Source organism: Canis aureus, chromosome 14, assembly GCF_053574225.1.
Source record: "Canis aureus isolate CA01 chromosome 14, VMU_Caureus_v.1.0, whole genome shotgun sequence".
In the NCBI taxonomy this organism is placed as follows: domain Eukaryota; kingdom Metazoa; phylum Chordata; class Mammalia; order Carnivora; family Canidae; genus Canis; species Canis aureus.
Window position 1 is genome coordinate 30,720,725 of NC_135624.1, and position 22,737 is coordinate 30,743,461.

Here is a 22,737-nt window from a genome sequence, read left to right on the forward strand (position 1 = left end):
TCTATGGAGCCTGGGCGGTGTGGAGGTGTTCTGTGAGGATCTCTAGTGTGCAATGGCCATCCCATTGCCAGCTAGTGCTGATACTGTTCTGTGCCCCAGACACTTGGCTTAGCCCTCTTGACTCAGCGCCTAATCTGAGAGTGGCCTCATCCCCTCCAACAACCCTGTGGGCACACAAGCCCCCTTCAGCAGTGAGTACATGGTCTCCTTGAGCAGAGAGGCTGACGTGAAGATACCATGGTCAAGGTGCAACCAGGAGGTTGGTTTCAAATGACCCACTGAAGCAGGATGGTGGTGCCCAGCTCATTCCTGAAGCCTGACAGTAGATGATGGACAGTGAGTCAGATGCCACCTTAGGGCAGCTTCTAGAGCTTCCTTGTGGTTGAGCCCCTGCAGGAATATGGTTGGGGTGGAGGAGTAGTGGCAGACAAGAAGGGAGCCAAGCTCAAGAAGGGCCTTGGGGAATTAGAAGCAAGAATTACCTAGGAGAGGGAGTGAGTGGCCATCAAACATGCTTCAGTAGCATCGGGTGAGACTGTGTTGGAGAAAGAAGGTTCCAGATGCAGAGTGAAGGTGGCTTAGAAGTGGAGACACTGAGAGATCCAAGAATGGGGTTCTAGAACCAGTCATGGTAGAAATCATAAAAGGCGAACAGGGTGGTAGCAACAAGAGGCCCATGGAGAACAAAGGATGAGGTCCTGTAGTAGTCAGAATTGTCTGAAGCTGTTGCTGAAGGAGACCGAGGGGTTGGAGGTAAGTGCCTGGGTCCAAGAGAAGGCAGCTGGGTAAACAGTGCCTTAAACCCAGTCCAGGATTTCGAGAAGGAGTTTGAGAAGGCCACGGGCTACACAGGGCTCGCCCCTGTGTCAGGTGTGCTGGGAGGGACAGTGAGGCTGCATCCCTGCTGCCCAAGCATCTCGCTCACGTACCTGGCCTGCAGCTGGCTCTTGGTACATGTTTGTTGAATTTAATTTAATGAAAACTCAATGTGCTATATTGAAACAAGACCCTGGTTCCAACCAGCGAGGGAAAAGAATCCCATTGTCTGGCAACAACATTAGTCTGTTAGTTCCAGACCTGCAGGATAGCAAATCTGTCTCTGAAAGGGGGAAATATAAGGAGAGTGAGCAGCTGGTTTCCTTCCAGAGGGGGAGGATCACTCCCGGTTGGGGGTGTCTGGTTCCATGTGTGTGGAGGGAGGTGGCCTGGGTGCTGTACCCGCACCCCCCAGCTCAGCCGGCCACTGGTAGTAGACACACCCGCCCCCCCCCCCCCCCCCCCCCGCCCCAGGAGGAAGGGCCTGACCTGAGCCTGTGCTATTATCTTTTTGTGAAACAAATGCGTTTTTGATGCAGATAAACATCTTGGACAGGGGAGCTCAAAGGGAAATATTTTGCAGTAACTATTTCTGTTTTGTATTTTGTGCCGCTGCCATATGAAAAGCACGAGTCCATTAAAAACATTCTTGGAGATGTTCATGTTCAGGTTAGAGGTCTTCCTGTGATCCTTTCAACTCCCTGGAGTGAGGCTGCTTTGGCTGGGAAAGCAGCGAAGCTAGGCCAGGGTCAGCAGGGCCCTGCTCAGACGGGTGCCCTCAGGTGAAGGAGACCGGGCTTGGGGCTCCGGGGGGCGGCCAGGAGAGCGCTGGCTCCAGCTGTCAGGGTTCAGCTCTTCTGAAGAATAGTCTTGGCGAGCACTGGGGCCAAGGAGTAGTGGGCTTCGGTGCGTCTGGAATCAGATCCCCTCCTGGAACCAGAAGATCCCTGAGATGTTAGTGGTGCATGTGTGTGGATCAGGGGGAGGGACATGCTCATGTTCCCGAGAGGATGCTACAGCTCACTGTGATAAAATCACTGATCCATGGGACACCTGCCAGCTCCAAGCCCTCACTCTACCACCTCATGTTTTCAGTCCGTGCTTCCAGGGTGCTTACTGCGTGCCAAGTGCTGGGAAGGCCAGGCTCAGATTGGCTGGGCTGGGTGGGGGTGCTGGCCAGAAAGCTAACGTTCATGGAGCATCCACAGTATTTTGGATACCTGGATATTATCTTAAATATCTAGCATGACCTTGAGTACCTAGAATACCTGGAAGTGACTTGAATATCTGGGTATGATTTCATGGTAGCCCACAGCTGATAAGCCAGACGCTGTGCATGCCAAGCGGTTAAGGGGATATTCCCTTTCTTAAAGGAACCCGAGTGGGAGCCCATCATGCTTTCCATGTTGCAGATGAAAACATGGAAGCCCATGGAGGTCACACAGCTGCTCGGGTCAGGTGCTTTCATCCGTGGCCTGTCCTTGTCTCCAAATAGGGTGAACGATGCCTGCTTTGTGGGGCTGACGATAACCTGCATCCTCCCCACGATGACCTCATAGACCATCTGATGACACGTGGCCATGTGCAGTGGCATGGGGCTGGACAGGCAAAGCTTCAGGGAGTCCCATCCGACCTGGGTCAGAGGCTCCTTCAGCTTCTGTTCCATGCCCCCGAGTGCTCAGTGTGCCCTCACATCCCAGGTGCTGTCCCCTTGGTCATTCCAGGTTGAAAGAAAATAAAACCCAGGCCTCATGTTAGGGCTGGGACAGCTGGGACTGTATCTTTTCCATCTCTGCTTCTCCAGGAGGGTCTGGAATGGTGCATCTACTCAATGTACACAGCTTCAGATCTGCACTGGGCACCCTCTCAGCCTTGTGGGTCAAAGAGGTTTCCCCCTCTACCATGCCCTCCACTACCATGAGCACTTGAACAGGCCCCATCTTGCCCTCACTTCAGACCTAAGTGGTGGACATTGTTGGTGATATATATATATATATATTTTTTTTATTTTTTTAAAGTAGTCTCCAGCCTAGCATGGAGCCCATCATGGGGCTTGAACTCATGACCCTGAGATCAAGATCCAAGCTGAGATCAAGTTAGATGCTTAAATGACTGAGCCCCCCCCACTCCACCTCTCCCAGTGCCCCAGTTAGCCCTATTTTTATTTATTTATTTATTTATTTATTTATTTATTTATTTATTTATTTTTAAAAGATTTTATTTATTCATTCATTCATGAGAGACACAGAGAGAAAGAGGCAGAGACACAGGCCGAGGGAGAAGCAGGCTTCTCTCAGGGAGCCTGATGCAGGACTTGATCCCTGGACCTGGGATCACACCCTGAGCCAACGGCAGACGCTCAACCGCTGAGCCACCCAGGCATCCCAGCCCTATTTTTATATCAGAGTAAAACAGAGGTCCAGAAAGAGGAGTGACGGGTAATGGGTTGTTCAGCAAGAGAGCGAGTCTCTGGAAGGAGCTCTGTGCATGGCCAGAAGCGCTGCTTCTCCCGGTGGGTGGCAAGGGGTGGTTGGCAGGAGTGGGGGTGGTGTGGAGCCCAGCTCCAAGCCCATTCCAGGCTCTGCTGCTTTACCCACTTCTGTGGTCTCTCAGTAAATTGCTACAATATGTGCTCTTTGGCACCCGCACTGAAGACCACCCAAGCGTTGAGGCAAATGCAAAATGCAGCCCCCGACCTCAGCCCCAAAGCGGTGTCTGTTGGAGCCAAGCATGTGGCCTCCTCAGTGCTGGGGTCCCTCCCAGGTGAGCTCCAGGCAAGTAGGACCAAGAACCTGGTCACACACGCCGGCGGGGGAGTTGCAGCGCCTGGAGGGGATCCAGATGGTGCTCTCTGGGCTGAGGACCCTCACTGTCTTCCTGGCACCATCTGGGATGTCTGGGTTCCCAGGAACCCAGGTAGGTGTGCCTCATGCAACTGGTGACTTTCTGCAGGACTGGGTCAAAAAATTTAAAAATTAATAGGAGAGCTTTTGTTTTTCAAGGTATCATGCTGAAGTCCTTTTGTAAAGAGAATTCTAACCCTTTAGCCCTCTTTTTAAGTACTGACGTGTGGATTTGGGGTTTGCATTGTGTCCTGCTTCTCTGTTCTGACTCCCACGAGCCCCACAGATGAAGACCTCTGTGTGCAGCTCAGCCCTTCCGTCCCTGGCTGTTTGCCCTTGACCTTGGGAGAGTCACTTAGCTTTACTCACTATTAAATGATACAGAGTATTTAAACTGCAGTGACAGGATGCTGCCCAACGCCAGTTAAGCATCCGCTATATGGTGGATTTTTGGGGGAGAAAGGGACTTGTAGTTTTCTTCTCAGCAAAATGGAAATCCTACCTTACTTGTCTCCCCTTGGGGTCATTGAGAGTTACTCCAGAACACTGGGCAAATGAAGATATGATTTAGTCATTGACTTCACACGTATTTTTGAGTATCTATTCGAAGTTCATGTTCTCTTTGGAAATAAATGATCACAATTCAGTTCAGTCATTGTCTTAATGGAGAAAAGCATAAAGCAAAGTGGACATGGAAAGCGGGCTTTATTCTCCCCAGTGAAGTGGAACAGTCTTGCAAGAGCAGATATAGGTCGTGGCTGATGTTTGCTGAGTCCTGACCGCGTGCCAGACACAAAGAGTTTGCCAGGCAAAATCAGCGTGGGAGGGGAGTGTGCCCAAGGAAGAGAGAACAGGATAAAGGCCCAGAGGCCATCACAGGGAGCATGTTCTGGGAAGAGTCTGTGGTTAGCGTTCGATTATTCATAACAGAGCATGACCACAGGGCTGTGGGCGTGACTCCCACAGGTGGGGGCAGGGTGTCCTCACCCTTACTTCTGTAGCCTAGTGGCTCTCAAGCAAGGCGGTAGCACTTCCCAAGGGTCCGCTTGAAAATGTGGGGGAGCACATTTTGACTGTTGCTATGATGGGGTGCAGTCCTTTCGGCATCTAATACCGGAGACCTGGAACGTTAGATGCCCCATAATGCACAGGACAGTCCCACACAGTGAAGCCTTGGCCTGCCTGAAATGCTGGGGTGACTTTTTTGGGCCACTCTATGTCCCTCTTCTCTGTCCTCAAGCTCCTGTCTGTGCTTTAGCTCCACCCAAGTGTGCAGAATTGAACTGGCGATTGTGGGAAATCCAAACTCTCTCCTGACCACCCAAATCAACTAAAGTGTTCTCAAGAAACTGGCTTTTTTTCTTTCCCCCTGCATGGATTATATTTGGCTTCAGAACATAATACTTTCATTTTCTTGATTTGGGGTAACACAGTTGGTGGGAAAAAGACCCTCATTAGGTTTCAAGGCTCAAACCTGGTTTGAGCCATGTTATTCTCTGGGTGCCAAGGCATGTGGCTGCCTCAGCCTAAATACCGCAGGAGCCGAGCACCACCACCTACGCGCTTCCCTGGTGTGGGCCCTCTTCGTGCCTGTGGGGGCCTAACTGCCGCCCCCACTCTGGGCTCCCTCACTGCGTTCATTCCCTCTCTTGGCTGCCCAAGAAATCATCTTTCCCCCATGCAGATGTGATTACCTCCTCTCCTGCTGCAAATCCTCATGTCAAAGAAAAACTCAGACTGAGGAGGCTGAGTGGGCCCCCAGTACCACAGGGCAGGAACTTCTTAGCCCGCCAGCTCATTCCCTAGAGAAATACACATATATTTTTCTCACCTCTTCTAGGAAAGCTAGCATGGCTAAAACATTTTGGTAAGAATCCCTATCTCCTTACACTAAGTTTGAAATATCGACCTGCAGTTCAGCATTTGGGATGCAGGCCTGCACCATGGCCCGTGCCTACTAGTCTTGGGCCAGCTTCATCTTTGGGCTCCCTAGTGGCGCTGTAGTCCGAAGGCATCATGTGTTTTCTCCTCCTGAGGCCTGGGGACATGTGCATCCTTCTCCTTAGATGCCTCGCCCCTTACTCACCCCGCTACCTCCAGTTGGTCCTTCTAAACTCAGCTCACTGCCTCTCCACCAGGGAACTCCCTCATCATGGCCTTCAGAGAGCCCTCCTTCTCATGACAGCTCTAGGCCTCTAGCAGAGGCCACAGCCCACTCCCTGCACTTGGGTGTTGACCTGTGTGGTCCTCTCATGCAGGGTGGTTGTCCTGAGAGCACCATCCTCTCTCTTCTCTTTTGCATCTTCATATGCATGTGCGGGGAAAAGGCTCTGAGGGTGCTTCTTTGAAGGACTATATGAACGCAGTGATTCAGATGTAACATAACTTCTAAGGTTCTTTTCAGTCCACAGATAATACTAGGGATGAATTTCCTGATATTTCAACAGGTGAAGTCCTTGCTCACAGACCTGGTTGGTACAACAGGGCCAGGAGTGTAAAAGGTCAGGTGACTAATAACTCCTCTCAGGGTCCTAAGGCAAGCTCCTTTCATGACCTCCAGAAATCCCCCGTCCCCAGAGGGTGGATTCATTATTTTTAATAGACATAAATCATTCAGACCTGCCTCTTATAAAGAAGATGGGAGAACAGCTCAGAAATACTATTTTTGGCTCCCCAAATGAAATGGAGGCCTGTAAGTTAATGAAACTGATTTTCTCACTTGGCTTGGGAACCAGCTGTAAAGGTAATTTCCAAAGAAACATTCCAAGCACATCTTGAGCAAAAATGGCATCATTTGAATAAACCCACAGCTTGGTAGGAGAGCAGGAGAATGCTTTGGAAGGGCCAGTTCTCATTTGGAGGGTAAGTTCTGGCATGTTATCTTAAAAGATCAGCCTCATTAGATTATAATTTGCAGAGGACTTAAACTTTCAAGGGACTTTCAGCATTTGACTATCTCTATAGAGCTCACAAGACTTCTGTACAATTATTAGGGAAAAATATTTTCAGCCCCCATTTTCTAGGTGAGAAAGTAGAGAGTGAAGGAGCTTGATGATTTGCCAAAGGTCACAGAGCTAGAAGGAAGAAGAGCCACCCCAGATTTGTCCCATACACTCTCATGTCATCAAGTAGATACATGAGACCTGCAAAACACACACATGGGGTCCCAAGCAATTGTTTCAGTGCCTCTACTAGTCCTCGTTGACTAGTCCTCATTGAGGTGAAAGAGGGGAAACACACACTTCATATGAATCTGTGGTCTGTTAAATTTCATCTACTTACTTTGTTGGAGAGATGTGATAATGTTGAGTTAGTCTGGACAGTCTAACAGCCTAGACCGGGCAGCTTGAACAACATACATTGATTTTTCACAATTTTAGAGAGTAGGAAATCTGGGATCAAAGCATTGGCAAATTCCGTGTCTGGTGAGTCTCTTCCCAGTTCACAAATGTCCATTCTCTCTCTGTGTCATCACATGGAAGCAGAGCTGAGAGTGGGGGGCTCCCTGGGGTCTCTTTTATAAGAACATAACCCCATTCATGAGGGCTCCACCCACATGACCTACTCACCTTCCAAAAGCCCCATCTCCAAATACCATCCCACTGGGGATTAGGTTTTAACCTATGAATTTTGAGGGGACAAAAAAATTCGGTCTATAGTGAGGCGTCAGGAACATAGACTGTGAAGCTAGCTGGCCTGGGCTTGCATCCCAGCTCTACCACCAGCTAGCTATGTGACCTGGGATAACTCATTTGGATTCTTTATGCCTCAATTTTCTCCTCTGTAAAAGACAGATAACCACTCATAAAGTGTTTTTTAAGTAATGTGCTAACCTATATAAAGTATTTGAGCAATGCCTGGTGTATAACAGGAAGCTTTAACTAATTAGTATTATTTCATTTTAACTTCTCAACAGCCCTGAGATGTCTTTAGTGCTGTGCCCCATACTACAGTTGGGGAAATGGAGGTTAAGTAATCTGCCTAAAAATTCTAGAACTGGAACTTTGAACTGGGTCTCTGTAGGCAATTCATCATGCCCCACTCCCTTGATTCAGGCATTCTCTCAAATCATGCTCACAGATTTGGTGGGGGGTCATGTTCATGTTGATATTTTCTAAATACAGGTAGTAAATCCCTTTTTCTTCCTCTTCAGGGTCTTCCTAGGAGAATATGTTGGAAAATCAATGTTTGAAAGTCAAATCATATCCTTATATATCTCCAAGGGGTCTATATCACCATAGACTACAAAATATAATTAAATCCCCAATTATACCCCACTTTTACAGTATATTATTCAACAATACATTTTCAGCACCATAGACATATTCTTTGATTTTGTTTCTTTCATAATTAAATATACAGTTTGATCCTACTGTGGCTCAAAAGTCCCAACTCAAAGTATGCCTAACGACTTCCATCTCTGTGGCAAATGTCTTAAGTTGATGAGATCTGTGCTTCTTATTGCTAAGATCAGTACTGTAATTTTTTCTAATGTAATTCCTTTTTTAGAAATAGTGAGTGCAATGGAAACAGTCAAATTATTGAACAAACAAACTTTCTGTACAAATAGGGCAACTCTGCCAACATTGAGTGGTTAGCTCTCCGGCTGCTCCACCATGTAATGGCTAGAATTATTCATCTATAACATGATTACAAAAGTCTATTAAGCACACAAAAGGGAAACAATAATTTATGACAAATCCAAAGAGAAGGATGAAATAAGAATGAGCAGAGAAGGCAGGATGTCGTGGGAGTGAGGAATAGTCAAAGAGAGTAAAGTGGTCCAATTTTATCTGGATACAAAGTATTCTGTAGCTTAGAGGCACTTTACCAAATAGGAACCCACAAATTAACCAGCTAATTGAATTTTTCAGGACTCTGAGTTGTAAGTGATAAAAGACCTAATTTCTAGTGTTTTCTTATTTGTCCACAATTCTTCTTTCCTTCCCTGCTCTTGTCTTGGTTTCCCTATGAGCAGAGTATAATTGTCTTCTGTTGATTTTGGGCTTTGACAATAAGACTTGCTTTGGGCAATGAACTGTGGCTGGAAATGGCAGCTTCAAGCTGCCATTTTCAAGCTGAGATTTAAAAGGCAAATTTCGGTCCAGTTTTCTGGATCTTCTTCTTACTACTAGGAGAAGAACATGTACCAGGTACCTTATGTTCCAGTCTGGGGCCTGGAATGAAGATAAATGAAGAAGGCTTACCCATAACCAGAAGCTGGGGTCCAGCCTGGTCTAGCCGATCCAACAGTGTAATGTAAATATTTGTGGTAGTGAGTTACTGAAACAGTAGCTTGGGGATTGTTTGTTAAGCATTATTATCATAGTCATAACGACAACTCCAAACTCAACTATTGTACAACCCAAGTGAGTTAAGAGGAAAAAATGTATTGGTTCATGTTACAAGTTTGCTTTAGTCAGGGGCTCAAATTATATTGCTTTTCTTCATGGGTCCATTCATCTGTCTATTCTTCTATCCATTTTTTCACCCCTGCTTCTCGTCATGTTTTGACCTCATTCGCTTCCTATGGAGGCAGGTCCATGTTGTGTATTTGCTGAAATATAGTTTGTAGAACACTCTTCCTGTAAGATGCTTTGGGAGGAAGAAAGGTTCCATGGTCCAACAGGCTTGAAAAAGAGTGTATGCTACATTTCAGTTTTAGTGATTCGCAAAGCATTACTGGCAAAAAACATACAAAACCAAAAAATGATGAGGAGTCCTCTAAGTTAGAAAAATCCTTAATGTGATTTATTTAATGCAGCACTTTTCAAGTTTATTTGACCATCAAAAACTGTTCTGGCTATTAAAATCTATTGACAGTTTCTAGGTTCACACTTAGGGAAATGGTGGTGTAGTGGGGAAAGCCCTGGTTTGGGAGATAGGAGACCTGCCTTTCAGTGTCAGCTCTACCACAAACTCACTTGGCACTGCCTCAGGGAAATCACTTGCCATCCCAGGCCTTGGATCTCCATTCACAAAATAAGAGGGCTCAGATTAGTTGGCCTTTTAAGACCACTGGGGTCAACAATCTCTAATTCCAGCAGTACACTGTATTTCATGGAAGAAAGGGTGATATGGCCACCCAAAGGATGGTTAACTGTTGCCAGGGAAGCACCAAATAAATCCATGATTTATATTCAGTTGGTTTTTTGCTCTGGGCTCAAACATTACAGTCCAACACATTTTGAGTGGAGATTCAGTAGGAGCAGCTCTAGTGTGTTCACCTTGCCTGTGGGTAGGGAACCTTAGTCATAGACTCCTGAGCACATGTTTCTACCATGTTTCTACCCCACTCAGGTGGCATAGAGGGTTCCTTTCCCCTGCTCCTTGGTTTTTTGTCCCTATTTCCCCAACAACTCCTCAGTCCTTTAAATCTCTTGGATTCCATCACCACCGCCCTCCAAATCCCTCCTCCTCTTGTGTGCAGCCTCTGCAATGGGTTGTTGGCAATTCTCAGTGGCATTCAGTTCAGCTGCAGGGTGGGGGAGGTGGGGGCGGAGAGTCTGCTTTGAATCCTGTATTAGTCAGGATGCTTTTGGTGGCAGAAACAAAACCCTGACTCAAGCTTGCTTAAACAATAGGGAATTGATTATCTCACATATCAGGAATGCCCAGGGCAGGGCGGGTCCAAAGCTCGTTGAATTAGCCATTCAACAATGGCATTCAAGAAGAGTTTCTCTCTTTCTCTCTGCTGTGCCATCCTCAGTTGGATTCTTTCTCAGGCTGGTGACAAGCTAGTGGCAGTAGTTCCGAGCATCCTCTCCAGATATGACAAGATCTAGAGGAAGAGGTGGTCTCCTTTTTTCTGAGGCTCTTTCCTAGAAGCAAAGACATTTTCTCCAGAAGCCACCAAGCCACCACTCACTTCAGAGGACTTGTCATGTTTCCAGGGAAAGAATTGGGAGAATCCCTGAACCAGTCACCAGCAGAGAGAGCAGGATTACTCTTAGGTCATCGAGTCCAGCCCTAGAGCTGGGAGTCAGGTCAACAGCCACTTAGTCTAATGTTGGACAGACAGAACAATGCCTGAGTTGGGTTAAGAAACCAAGAGGACAGGAATGAATATAAGTTGGACAATCTATAGTGAGGTCTTCTGAGTAGAAAGGGGAAGGAAGAGATTCTTAAAATAATCTGGCCTCCATTAAACCTTTCAATTATAAACACCAACCTATTGCAAACATTTCTTGGCTCCAGAAGAGATGGCAGGGAGAGAAAAATTTGATCTGCCCTTCTTAAATGATTCTGTTTAAGCTACGGAAGTTTTCTACACTTGAACGGCCTTACCCACTCGCCCCCTACCTGGAACCACCAGTCTGACGGAGTGCTCTACACACAAGCAATCTCTGCCTGTGGGGATGAGGGAACTAGGATCCGGACTCCACCCATCTGTAGGATATGATATACAAAGTGGCTGTTCAGCGCTCACACCTCCAGCTTTACAGAGAGCTAGAATCTTCCCTCTACCATGTCCTAGAAATGGAACTTTAGGCAAATTGTCTTTAACTTCCTTTCTTCCTCAGTCTGCTGCTCTGTCACAGAGAGATAATAATAATTCCCACCTCATACAATCACTGTGAAGATAAAAAGGGATTGCATATAGATGCCTTGGCGCAGCACCTCACGCAGGGGCTGTACCTAATGGCTATCGATGGCTGTTATTTTTCTGATCATAGAAAGAGAGCTATTATTATGACATCATCTAGAAAAATCCCAAAGCAGCCAATGGAGTCCAGCTGATGCTTCCAACCCCGCTGGGAGTAGGCTTTTCTCCCCCCTCCCCTGATGGTGCTCAGTTGGCACAACCCATCCTGAGTGACACAGCATCACATGGCAGGAGGAGCGAAGCCAAGAGCTAGACGGGCACTTTGATTCAGCACAGTGACTTGGGCTGCCAAGTAGGCTTTTGGAAAATGTCTTGCTCCCCCCTCCTGGAGCATATTTTGGACGCCTACTTGTCATATTGCAAAATGTATGTGACAAAACAATCTGGGATCTTACTGACAATTATTCCCTTCATGCCGCGACTTGGAATCTCTTGGCTGGGGGTGTGCTGCCAGCCTCAGGGGCCCTGGCACGAAGGCAACCAGAGGCGGGGCCCTGCCCAGCAGGAGGGGCTGGGGGCAGGGCAGGAGCAGCGACCCATCTTCCTCCAGGTGGGTCTTTGCTTTTGTGACCCAGCTCGGGCACCTCACAGAGGTGCGCCCTCCTTTTGTGGGAAACAGAGCAAAGTGAGACAAAGAGAAGCAACAGCCAATAGCAATAGTGTACACGTATTATGCCCTTTATTATTTTCCTAAGGATGCTGTAACCAATTACCCCAAAGCTGGTGGCTTAAAACAATAACAATTTATTCTCTCACAGTTCTGTAGGCAGAAGTCTGAAATCAAGAAGTTGGCAGAACCAAGTTCCCTCTGAAGGTTCTAGGGAAGAATCTTCCTCGTGTTGTCCAGCTACTGGTGCTCCAGATGTCCCGTGGCCTGGGGCTGCATCATTTCAGTCTTTGCCTCCGATTTTCATGAGGTTTTCTCCTCCATGTATCTCCTGCCTTTCTCTTTTCTTAGAAGGACACCTGGCATTGGATATGGGACACACCCTAATTCAGGAGGATCTTATCTTGAAATCCTTAATTACATTTGGAATAACTCTTTTCCCATATAATGCCATATTCCTACATTCTAGGTTGATGTGTCTTTTGCGGGGCCACTATTCAACCACTGTGAGCCCTTTGTATATGGCAGGTGCCAGAGGAAGGCTATATGACCTCACAGTTTGCATGACAAACCTAGAAGTCAGTGCAATTTTCAATCCCCATTTTCAGATGAGGAGCATGAGCTGTCCTGTTCACTGCTCATGATTATCCTTTGTTCTTCACTCAGCCCTAGGCAACTGAGACTATTTTTAACTATCATTTTACAGATGAAGACACTGAGGCTTAGAAAGATTTTGTAACTTGCCCGACAGCTAGTGAGAGGCAAATCCCAGTACTCTAGCCTAGATTTTTCTCAGACGAGCTGGATAGAAAGAAATAACTCTTATTCCTTCTGCCATAGATCTCAAAAAGTATTTGCTGAGTGAATAACAACTTGAAGATAAAGTAGCACATTTTCATCTCCCAAGGAACTCAGGGATTTCTCCTTCTTCTTGCCCCCTGGTAGGAAGAAATGGTAATACTACTGCCAAAATTCCCATGAGGCCTTGAGGGGCACGAACAGCCTTGTTTCTTCTTTCTGAAACCAACGGGAAATATGTGTTCCTGGCTGCTCAAGGGAGCCTCCCAGAGCAGAGCTGTGAATTTGCCTAGGGCCAGAAATGACTTTCACCCGGGGAGGCCCAGAACTGTCAACGAGGAATGCTTTGGGAATTGAGTTGATTCCTGTGACAAATCCAGCTTTTCTGCACTTTTCCATCACAGGAGTGCTGGAAGCAGGAGCAAGGTTGTGATTTGTTGGTCACTTACTGAGTATTATGCTCTGCAATAGGTACTTACACATACATGGTCCCAGTTGGTTCCTCAGATATGATTACCTCCACTCGGGCTGCCTCTAAGATGTGTAGGGTCAGTGACAAGAGTGCTAACAGAGGCACCAAGCTGTATGTTTATGTAAAAGGAGACAGTCATGACACACAGTCAGCACCCTACCCACATATCCGGCTCGTCCAATCCTCAACCCCTAACCTCAATAGCTATCCCTGGGCCATAAGATGTGCTCATAATGGAATGGTCTATCCTCAGAATAGGTCTGTCTCCCCCTTAGACTCTGGAGGCAGGCCCAGGGATATCTGGACAGGGGACTCTGGAGTCTTCTGTACCTTGTGTACAGGGTGGGCATATCTGGCCCCTTATCTACTGGGGAGGATGTATTTGGAGCAGAAGAAGAGATTGGGGCTTTCTAAAGTGTCAAACCTCTTGCCTGGGTTAGGATGCTCCATCTCCATTGTTTTACCCATAAATGAATTAAATAATAGCGTATTAATCACCTATTGCCATGTAACAAATCTGTACCGCCCCAACCCCACCCTGCAAACTTAGTGGCATAAAAGCTGCTAAGATTCCTTATCTCAAAGTTTCTGTAGTCAGGAGTCTACGACCTCAAGTTCGGAATCCCCATGGGGCAGCCTCAAACATGGTGGCTGGCTTCATCCGAGCAAGTGAGCCAGAGGGAAAGAGAGAGGGTACAAGGGGCAAAAGTCACTGTATTTTTGTTTTTTTTTTTTAAGATTTTATTTATTTATTCATGAAAGACACAGAGATAGAGGCAGAGACATAGGCAGAGGGAGAAGCACTGAGCCACCCAGGTGCCCCAAAAGTCAGTCTTATTAAAAATTTTATTGTGGTAAAATACTTATAATATTTACTGTCTTAACCATTTTTAAGTATCTCATTTAGTGGTAATAAGTACATCCACATTGTACTTAAAAGCAAAGCTATCCAGTAAACGGTGACCAGTGACGAATGGGCATTTTAGTGTGGCCAGCAAAGGCATCTTTAAGAGGTGACGTTTAACTGGAATTCTGAATGCAGGAGGGAGTCAGTCATTAAAAGATCTAGAGTTTTGGGGGAGAACGGCCAGGGCAAAGGTCCATAAGATGGGATGAACTTGATATGTAGAAAGGAGAAAGAAGGCTGTCGGTGCTGGACCAGAGATGAGATGAGGGAGGTCACACAGCCAGGGCCTTTGTAAACTGCCCAGAGCCTGCCTTGATTCTCTGCGTGATGGGCCATGCTTGACAGAGGTGAGCAGAGGAGTTAGCTCAGAATAGAGGTGATGGGGGAAGAAGCAGTGTGTCCAGGGAGGGGTGGATGTGGAGCTGGAGGGCTAACTCGCCTGGCTGACTTGCTAAGTCACTTAGACATTTGGCCTCTGTCTCCTTGTGGGGGACTGGTTTTTGGAACCATTAATGGAGTACTTCCCCAATAATGGATCCCTTCTTGCCCTTGTAACAGCTCCAGGAGACAGTTACTAGTATTCCAATTCCATGCATCATGGAGCAGGGGGCCGTTAGGAACTTTCAGATACGTGTGATAAGGAGATGAAACAGTGATATGTAGCACTTACTGTGTGCCCTAGGCCACTCTGAGCCCTTTACATACGTCGTCAGATAGATATTATTGTTATTCCCATTTCACAGATGAGGACAGTGAGGCACAGAGAAATTAGACCACCTGGCCAAGATGATACAACTAATAAGGCCAGAAATAGGGGATCCCTGGGTGGCTTAGTGGTTTAGCGCCTGACTTCGGCCCAGGGTGTGATCCTGGAGTCCCGGGATTAAGGCCCACGTTGGGTGCCTCACATGGAGCCTGCTTCTCCCTCTGCCTAGATCTCTGCATCTCTCTCTCTCTCTCTCTCTCTCTCTCTCTCTCTGTGTCATGAATAAATAAATAAAATCTTAAAAAAAAAAAAAAGAAGAAGGCCAGAATTAGGGTTCAAGCCCAGCTGACAAGGTGCCAGAGTCTGTGTCCCTGACCACTAAGCTCTTATCATCTATCACATCTCCCTGAAGCAGTAGCTCTGGCACAAGGGTCCTGATAGGCATTTAATCATTTAATTCATTGTTTGGTTTTGGTTTTTGCTTGGTTTTATATTATAGCTGGGGACACTAGTTTGTCTTCAGTGAAAACTGCCAGCTTAAACAAGGGTGGCTGTGTCTCCCTTGCCGGGGGCAGCTAGCTCAAAGACCAGTCCCACCAGCCTGGGCTCTCGTTGTGGTCATAAACAAAGTATGTATTCCTCAGGCCCTATCATTAGGTATGTTCTAGCATTTGCAGCAGCAATAACAGGTAATTAGTTTATCCCCAAACTATGTGACATGTTTGGTATTTTCTGTGTGATGTTGAATAGATTTGCTTCAAAGTCACAGAGGAGGACTGCAGGTATAAGCTAAATTTAAACTTCCTCTTTGGGAGATATCAAACCTGGTAATTACTATTTTAAATTCCCTGCAGAAAATGAGTCAACAAATCACCTCGGTCATTAGCCATAACCAAGGCAGGATCATCAGAAAGTTGGCTTGGAATTTAAAAAAAAAAAAAAAAAAGCTCCTGCTCTGAAGTCAGAGCAGGTTTGAGGAGATGCTCTGCTATTTTGGAGCCACAATGATGTAGAAAAGACCACAGGACAAGGTATCACTTTTGGGGAACGTGGTGTGTCCACCTGTAGCGTCTGGACATGTGGCAGCCAGCGTGGACCATGAGGTATGAGGCTGATCAGCAGAGGGTGACATTAGAGAAAGACAGGAAAATCCTAAGTCCTTGATGATGTCATTGAGGAAGTGAATTAACAAATCGTGAAACTGTCTAACTTCCGGGCATTTTAATATCTTTGAGAAGATAAAGTCCCTTTCTAGTTTAAGCCATTTTTGAACCACGGTTTCTGTTACCCGAAGGTGAAAGCTTGTTAACTCATGTACTGGACGGTTATGAGGAGTAAATGTTGCAGCGCAAGCCTATTGCTTGGTGCCAAGATAAAGTAGTATGAACATAGAGTCAGAATCAGGAAAAGGGTAGGAGAATAAGGTATGGAAAGGCCAGAGTTTCACAGTCCTACAGGAATGGGCAATATATTTATGGCCCAGGACTGTTATTGGCGCTCCGTGAGCCCAGGTCAGGCTTCACTAATCCAGCACAGAATGACAGGGCCCAGGGAGTCCGCAGAATGGGTGTGTGCATACAGCTGGCGGCCTCCTTAAATTCTGATGGTATTGCAAAACCAATGGGTCAGTGCATGGTGGGCTCTGTGCGGCCCCACTGACTTTCCACATGGGCCTTTCCATGGCCAAGTCAATATCTTGGGGCTTTGCGAGGGTTACCCCATTTGTTTCTTATCTCTCAAGGATAACTGTCCTGCTTTGGCTGGTGGTCAGTTTTCTATATTTCGCCCATTAAAATATTCATTATGGTCAAGTTATTTTATCATAATATGTATGTGTTATAATTATATAACATTTTATACAATATATATTTTTTAAGATTTTATTTTTTTATTTATTCGTTCATGAAAGACAGAGAGATAGAGATAGAGAGAGAGAGAGAGCGAGAGGCAGAGACACAGGCAGAGGGAGAAGCAGGCTCCATGCCGGGAGCCCGATGTGGGCTGGTCTTCAGGATCACGCCCTGGGCCGAAGGCAGGTGCCAAACCGCTGAGCCACCCCGGGATCCCCCATTTTATACAATAGTATATAACACATATAATACATGTGCAAAATACACTCTATACAAAACACACAATTCTATAATGTATTATAAAATCAGTGCAACAATGATGATAATAAATTAACAATAAAGTCCTGGTGGTACATTAAAAAGAAGATTTCTCATTGTGAAAGGAATAACTGGTCTTTCATTAAAGGAATATACATATTATGTGTAGGTGTATAATTATATAATGTATTATATGATTGTTATAATAATAATGAATGTCCTAGTAGTGTTTGTACTTTAACACAGATTTCTCACTGGGAAAGGAGTGGCTTGGTATTCCATTAGGGGACTTTTAAGCAAGCAGGATTTGTGGGGTGATACTTCCTGAAATCATATCTCATAGATCCTAAGTTACGGTGAGCCCGTTGGAAAGTTCTAAGAGTTTTTGGCACAAATCCAGCTTATTAATGTCGCCACAAGCCTGACTCAAAACACCATTGCTAGAACCAGGGTAGGTGACAATGGACTCATGACAGCTTCTGTTCTAGTTTTACCCGACCCCAATCCCTAAAATACATCTGAACAATACAGTACAGTTTAGCAATGAATGGAATTCTGGCTTCTGGTTCCTGAAAGCAAAGAGACAAGACTTCCCCTGTGCTGGGGACACAGAGCAGGAGAGGCTTGAGGAATGGTAGGATGGAAAAGCTTCTCCATCAGCTCAGCTTCCTTGAGGTTCATCTTCTGTCTAAAAATTGATGGCTTCTGTCCAAGGTGCCTAAAGCGTGGGTTACACAAAACCTAGCCAAGGTAACATTGTTTCCAGTATTTTAAATATCTGAGGCACTATTAAAATTATTGGAGATAATTAATCTTCAAGTTCCAATTGGACAAGACTAAGCAACTCCACCCAGTAGACTAATTCATTCTATCACTTGGGGAAACACTGGTCAGTTGAAAAAAAATTTTTTTAAAAGAAAAGAAAACGAAAAGAAAAAGAAAAAGGCTGAATTCTTTGTTCATTCCTTTCCTGGGTTCATGTCCTGTGCAATGGGGCTTTGCAGCACCTTTACCTAAGAGGTGGGTTCTATTCCCTCACCCCTGGAATCTGGGCTGGCCTTGTGACATGGTCCGGTGGCTAGAATGCAGTGATGGTGCACCAGTTCTGAACTAAGGCCTCAAGAGGCAATGCATGCTTCTCGTCTTCTCTTTCTTGGAACCCCTTCCAGAGTCCAAGGAAACAAGGTTGGGCTAGCTTGCTGGAAAGGAAGAGAAGACAGCCTCCATCAGCCAGCCTCCATCCAAGCTGGGAGCTGACCAGGTCTTCATTCAAAGATTTGTGAGTTAGCTTGGTCAAGACCAGATGAGCTGCACAACCGAGCCCAGCCTAAGTATTATTGACTTGAAGAATCATGAACTAAATAAATGATTGCTTTTTAAAGTTATGAGGTTTTGGTTTGTTACAGAGCAATAGAGAATAAGAGAAACATTTTGTGGAAAGCTCATGGCCTTTGTTAGTAGTCAAAGAGAGCTCCGAAATATGAATTTTTGCTGGGTGTTCATACAAGCTAGGGAAGTGTATTGAAGAAGTCAGAAACTCGGCCTCTGTCAGCTTTTGTAAGTTTTGAAATAGCCCAGGCCTCTCTGGAAATGTAACAAAGTCTTATATTAGGAATTTGTCCTCTGGATCCACTGCCCACTCTCCCCCATCTCAGTATATCCCGTTATAATGCGGATGCAATGAAACCTGAGGCATTATTGCACTAATAGAACTGCGAACAGACCCGATTCTTTTCATTCATTAAGTAAATATTTATTTAAATATACCCTGTAATAGGGGACCAGTTTCCAGGATGAAAAGATATAGCTTCTATCCTGAATTTATGAGGATTTTATCCACAATTTATGAGGAGTAATGGACAAAAATTTAATTATGAAACCAGCGCATGTACAAAAATTAAAAGTCGGAAAAGAATCTGGCAATCTGTGTCAAAGGCCTTAAATCATTTTTACTCTTTGGTGCAATGATTTCTCTTTTGAAAATATATCCTAAGGAAATGATCCAAAATGAAAAAAAAAAAAGGCCTTATTCACAAAATTCTCTCTATGTAAATATAGGTGAAATATATTACTAACAGCAAATCAGTTATGATGTATCTGCAAGCTGGAGCATTATCCAGCCATGAAAAGGATGTTTCTGGAGAATCAGTTGTAATAAAACAATTATGACATGCACTGGATAAAATGCAGACTACAGAAATGCATTGGCAATCATAGCAAACGAATAACAAAATAAAGATTAGAATAAAATACTCCAAATGTTTATAGTGGTTTAGACAGAAAGTGGGAAAGAAGAAAACTAATATTTCTTGATGATGTATTAAGTACATGTGTGTTATGTTCCTTAAATGCTTTTGTCAAAAAGTATCATTGTCACTATGACTCGTCAAGGTTCTTGCTATTGTTGAGGTTTTACAGATGAGGAATCGGAGGCTCGGAGAAGTTGAATGATTTCTCAGGCCTATAGACCTAGTGGCTGGTGTAAACTGCACTTGAATTGAGGAGGACTTGACCTCAAGATCATTCTCTTTTCATCAGAGCTGGAATCATAAATGGATTTTATTTTCCTTCTTTCTCTCTGCTGGCACGTCCCAATTCTTCTTTGATAAATTTTATATCTTTTACCTTTAAATATCATTTAAGAAATAGGCAGATGGTTCACATGGCTGCCCCTCTGGCTGGTGTTCGGGGGAATGGTAGCTGCCTACAGAGGGACTCCCCCAGGTGCTTGGGAAGGGCACCCCTCTCTCCCGAAATACCTCTTCTCCTAGATGGAATACTTTAACTAAGGGATGGATTGTCCATTTCATGATTAGAAAGAGGATTTCAGCTCTCCTTAAACCCAGTCCTATTCTGGATGCCCCAAACCCCTGCCACAGCATTCCCTCACTCTTCCAGTTAGGCTTTCCTGGAATATTCCAATATAGGAGGATTCTTACTGCCACAAGAGGCAGCCCATTCCACGGTTTGCTGAACTATGGAAAGGAAGATGTTCTTCCTTGGATTAGGCTGAAATCTGACTTTTCATTCTGTTCCCCCATGAAATACACTCATTCCTCTCCTTCCAGATGCTTCTTATAAGTGCATAGAGACAGTGCTGTATCCCTTGCCGCAGACTCTCCTGGTTGTCTACCCAATATCTATTCTCACCCTCTTCCTTAGAACAGGACTTAATTTTATTCAGGAGTGCCATGTTCTTAATCAAAGTCTGCATTTCCCCATCTCCCTCGCTGTTAGCTGGTGCAATGTCACTAAATTCTGGCCTAAGAGATATCTGGTATTTTTTCCTTCCTCATGCCCCCCTTGTGGTTTCTTCCCCCTTCTGACCAGAATGGTGGCACGATGGGTGGAACTCTGGAAGTCATTGTGGAATATGAGGCCACTTTGAGGAAAAGAGGCCAGCCACTCCTTGACAGAACAGAAAGATGTAAGGAGCTTGGGTCCCTAATGTTTATAGAACTGTTATCCTTTGTTTTAGTCTTCTTTCACTGAGATTTAAAAAAAAAAGAAAGAAAATAATATAATTTCTGATCATTTTTATAGTTCAGGTAAATGAAAATCTTAATAGGTCCTTCATCTTCTCTGCCTCAGGCTCAGCATTCTTCGTTCCCTTAGAGGCCTCCTTGATAGAATTCAGGTCCTCTCACCCCTAGACATCCTACCTGGAGCTGTTCCAGTCTTCCCCTGCATCTCTCCTAAATGGTGCTCTAAACTGAATATAAAATAAGCTCAAGTGTAGATAAGTCTGGTGGAGAACATGTGGTGCAGCCACATGTGGGCTGTCTATCTTTACTGGCGCTTCATGGCATCCTTAGTTTTCCTTTCCTTTGTCACTTATGTAGTAACAATAGCTGGCTGACCTTGACTAAGAGCTTTCTAGGTGCCAGGTAGCATGACAAGCATTTTCTGTGCATTATCTCCATTTACCTTAAATTTACATTCCTCCTGGAGTGCCTGTCTTCCCCGCTAGTGTGTGGGTCCCTGGGGAACAGCAACCATGCCTTGTTCATCACTGTTTCCCTGGTGGTTGGCATAAGGCAGGTGTGTGTGAAATGCTTGTCGAACAGAACTGGACTGATAGCGAGACCTGGCCACCCCGCATTCGGATCCAGCTCTACCGCTTGCTGGCTTGACCCTTTAAATGCCTGACCTCTCTGGGGTGCCTGGGTGGCTGTCAGTTTAAATGTCTTATTCTTGATTTTGGCTCAGGTCATGATCTCAGGGTGGTGAGATGGGGCTCTGTGATGGATATGGAACCTGCTTAGGATTCTCTCTCTCACCCTCTCCCTCTGTTCCTCCTTCCTCTCCCGCCCTCCAAAAAACCAACTCCCCAACCGACCTGGCCTCTCTGAGCCTTATGTAAAGAAAAGACAATGCAATTTAACCAGCAGAGTTGTTATGCCATTAGAGAAAGTTACATATAAAATGTGAACCCATTGCTTGTGGAGAGCAGATTTTTGGTATGGGTAGAAGCAAAAACACAGAGGTGTTTGTACCATAAAGTAGAAGGTGACAGACAGAGGTACCACAGAACGGGGGGACCACAGATGGAGGAGGCAGCAGGCATGCTGGCAGGCCTCAATCCACTTCCCCTGTCTCCTTTCAACTGGTTCTGCCTCCACACATCCTGGAACCCAGGAGGGTTGCTGGAGAGGCCAGGGAGGCAGAGCAGGACTTGTTGCCTACAGCCATCCTGAGCTTTGGCCTGCGTGAGCAATGCCTTCTAGCCTACCTGCCATCACACGCATGGGCACACATTCATGGGGATTATGGAGTTAATGTGTAAGAACCAGACTTTAACAGAGTTGATAAGGTGTCAATGCAAGTGCTTGTTTCTATCCTGTAACTGGAAAGTTCCTGTGAAATCTTCCCTTCCAGACTATAAGCAACTCAAAGGCCATGACTGTGTTTTGGTTTCTCAGTTGTATATTGGGCAGCCAGCGCTGCGTCTGGCCCATGGTAGGTGCTCAATAAACATATGTTGAATGCATGGCTACGTGATCCAGACCGGTCCACTGGGATGAACATATGTATTCAACTCAATAGCTTTATTGGATATGAAAATATAATTCTGAACAAAATGCTATTCTTCCTCAGACATTAAAAGAGTGAGAGAACTAATACTTATTGAAATTTTACTATATGGTGGGCAGTTTGCCAGGTGTTTCCATTGATTATTTCATTTATATACCAATATCATCAGGTCAGAACATTTACATCATTTTTTACAGAGGAGGAAACAAATCGTTTGAGAGATTGAGCAGCTTGATCAAGTTCAAACAGAGTCGTCTGGTTCCAGCATTCGCACCTATGTAGTGGTGCTCACTTTACCTCTTCCATATGCACACCCTTTCTCCCTTACACTGTTTCAGCTCAGACTCGGCTTTGTTCTTCTCCTCCTCAACCCACATGCCTCAGAGGTCCTGGCAGACGATTCGCCTGAGGCCGTCCAAGTACTAACACTGACTCCCAGAACCTGTCCGGTTTTGCAAACATCTGTATATAATGGTAGTGACCATGAGCTGGTTTCCCTGCTATACACCAAGAACTTTACACAGAAGCATCTGGAATCCACCATAAAGCCTAATTTGGAGATATCGTTCTTATCATTTAACAGAAGAGGCAGTTGAAGCTCAGAGTGGTTAGGAGCCTTGACCAAGATCACACAGCTTCAACCTAGAGCCAATTTTAGTATGTGAGCTTTCCCCACCTTACCACAGTGTCTCCGCTGTGCCAAACTCTGCTGGCGTAAGATGATGAGTAAGACAGTTTCTGTCCCTGTGGGCCTTTTTCTCATCTTGGGACATGAGGCAAAGCTTCCTGGCACTGCCTGGTCTGTCCTTTCCCTTTGCAGTGACTCAGGGATGGCTGGGG

The 22,737-nt window shown here is 45.5% G+C and overlaps 1 long non-coding RNA gene across 2 annotated transcripts; it reads left to right on the forward strand.

Annotated features, from left to right (window-relative positions):
* Positions 1-631: 631 nt before the first annotated feature.
* Positions 632-18,248, forward strand: LOC144282891 (uncharacterized). 2 transcript variants are annotated; one of them, XR_013351305.1, is made up of 3 exons: positions 638-753; positions 6,107-6,195; positions 18,033-18,248. It is a non-coding gene; the product is annotated as an uncharacterized LOC144282891 (long non-coding RNA). The 2 variants fall into 2 exon arrangements; XR_013351306.1 differs by lacking the exon at positions 6,107-6,195 and having other exon boundaries at positions 632-753.
* Positions 18,249-22,737: the final 4,489 nt, after the last annotated feature.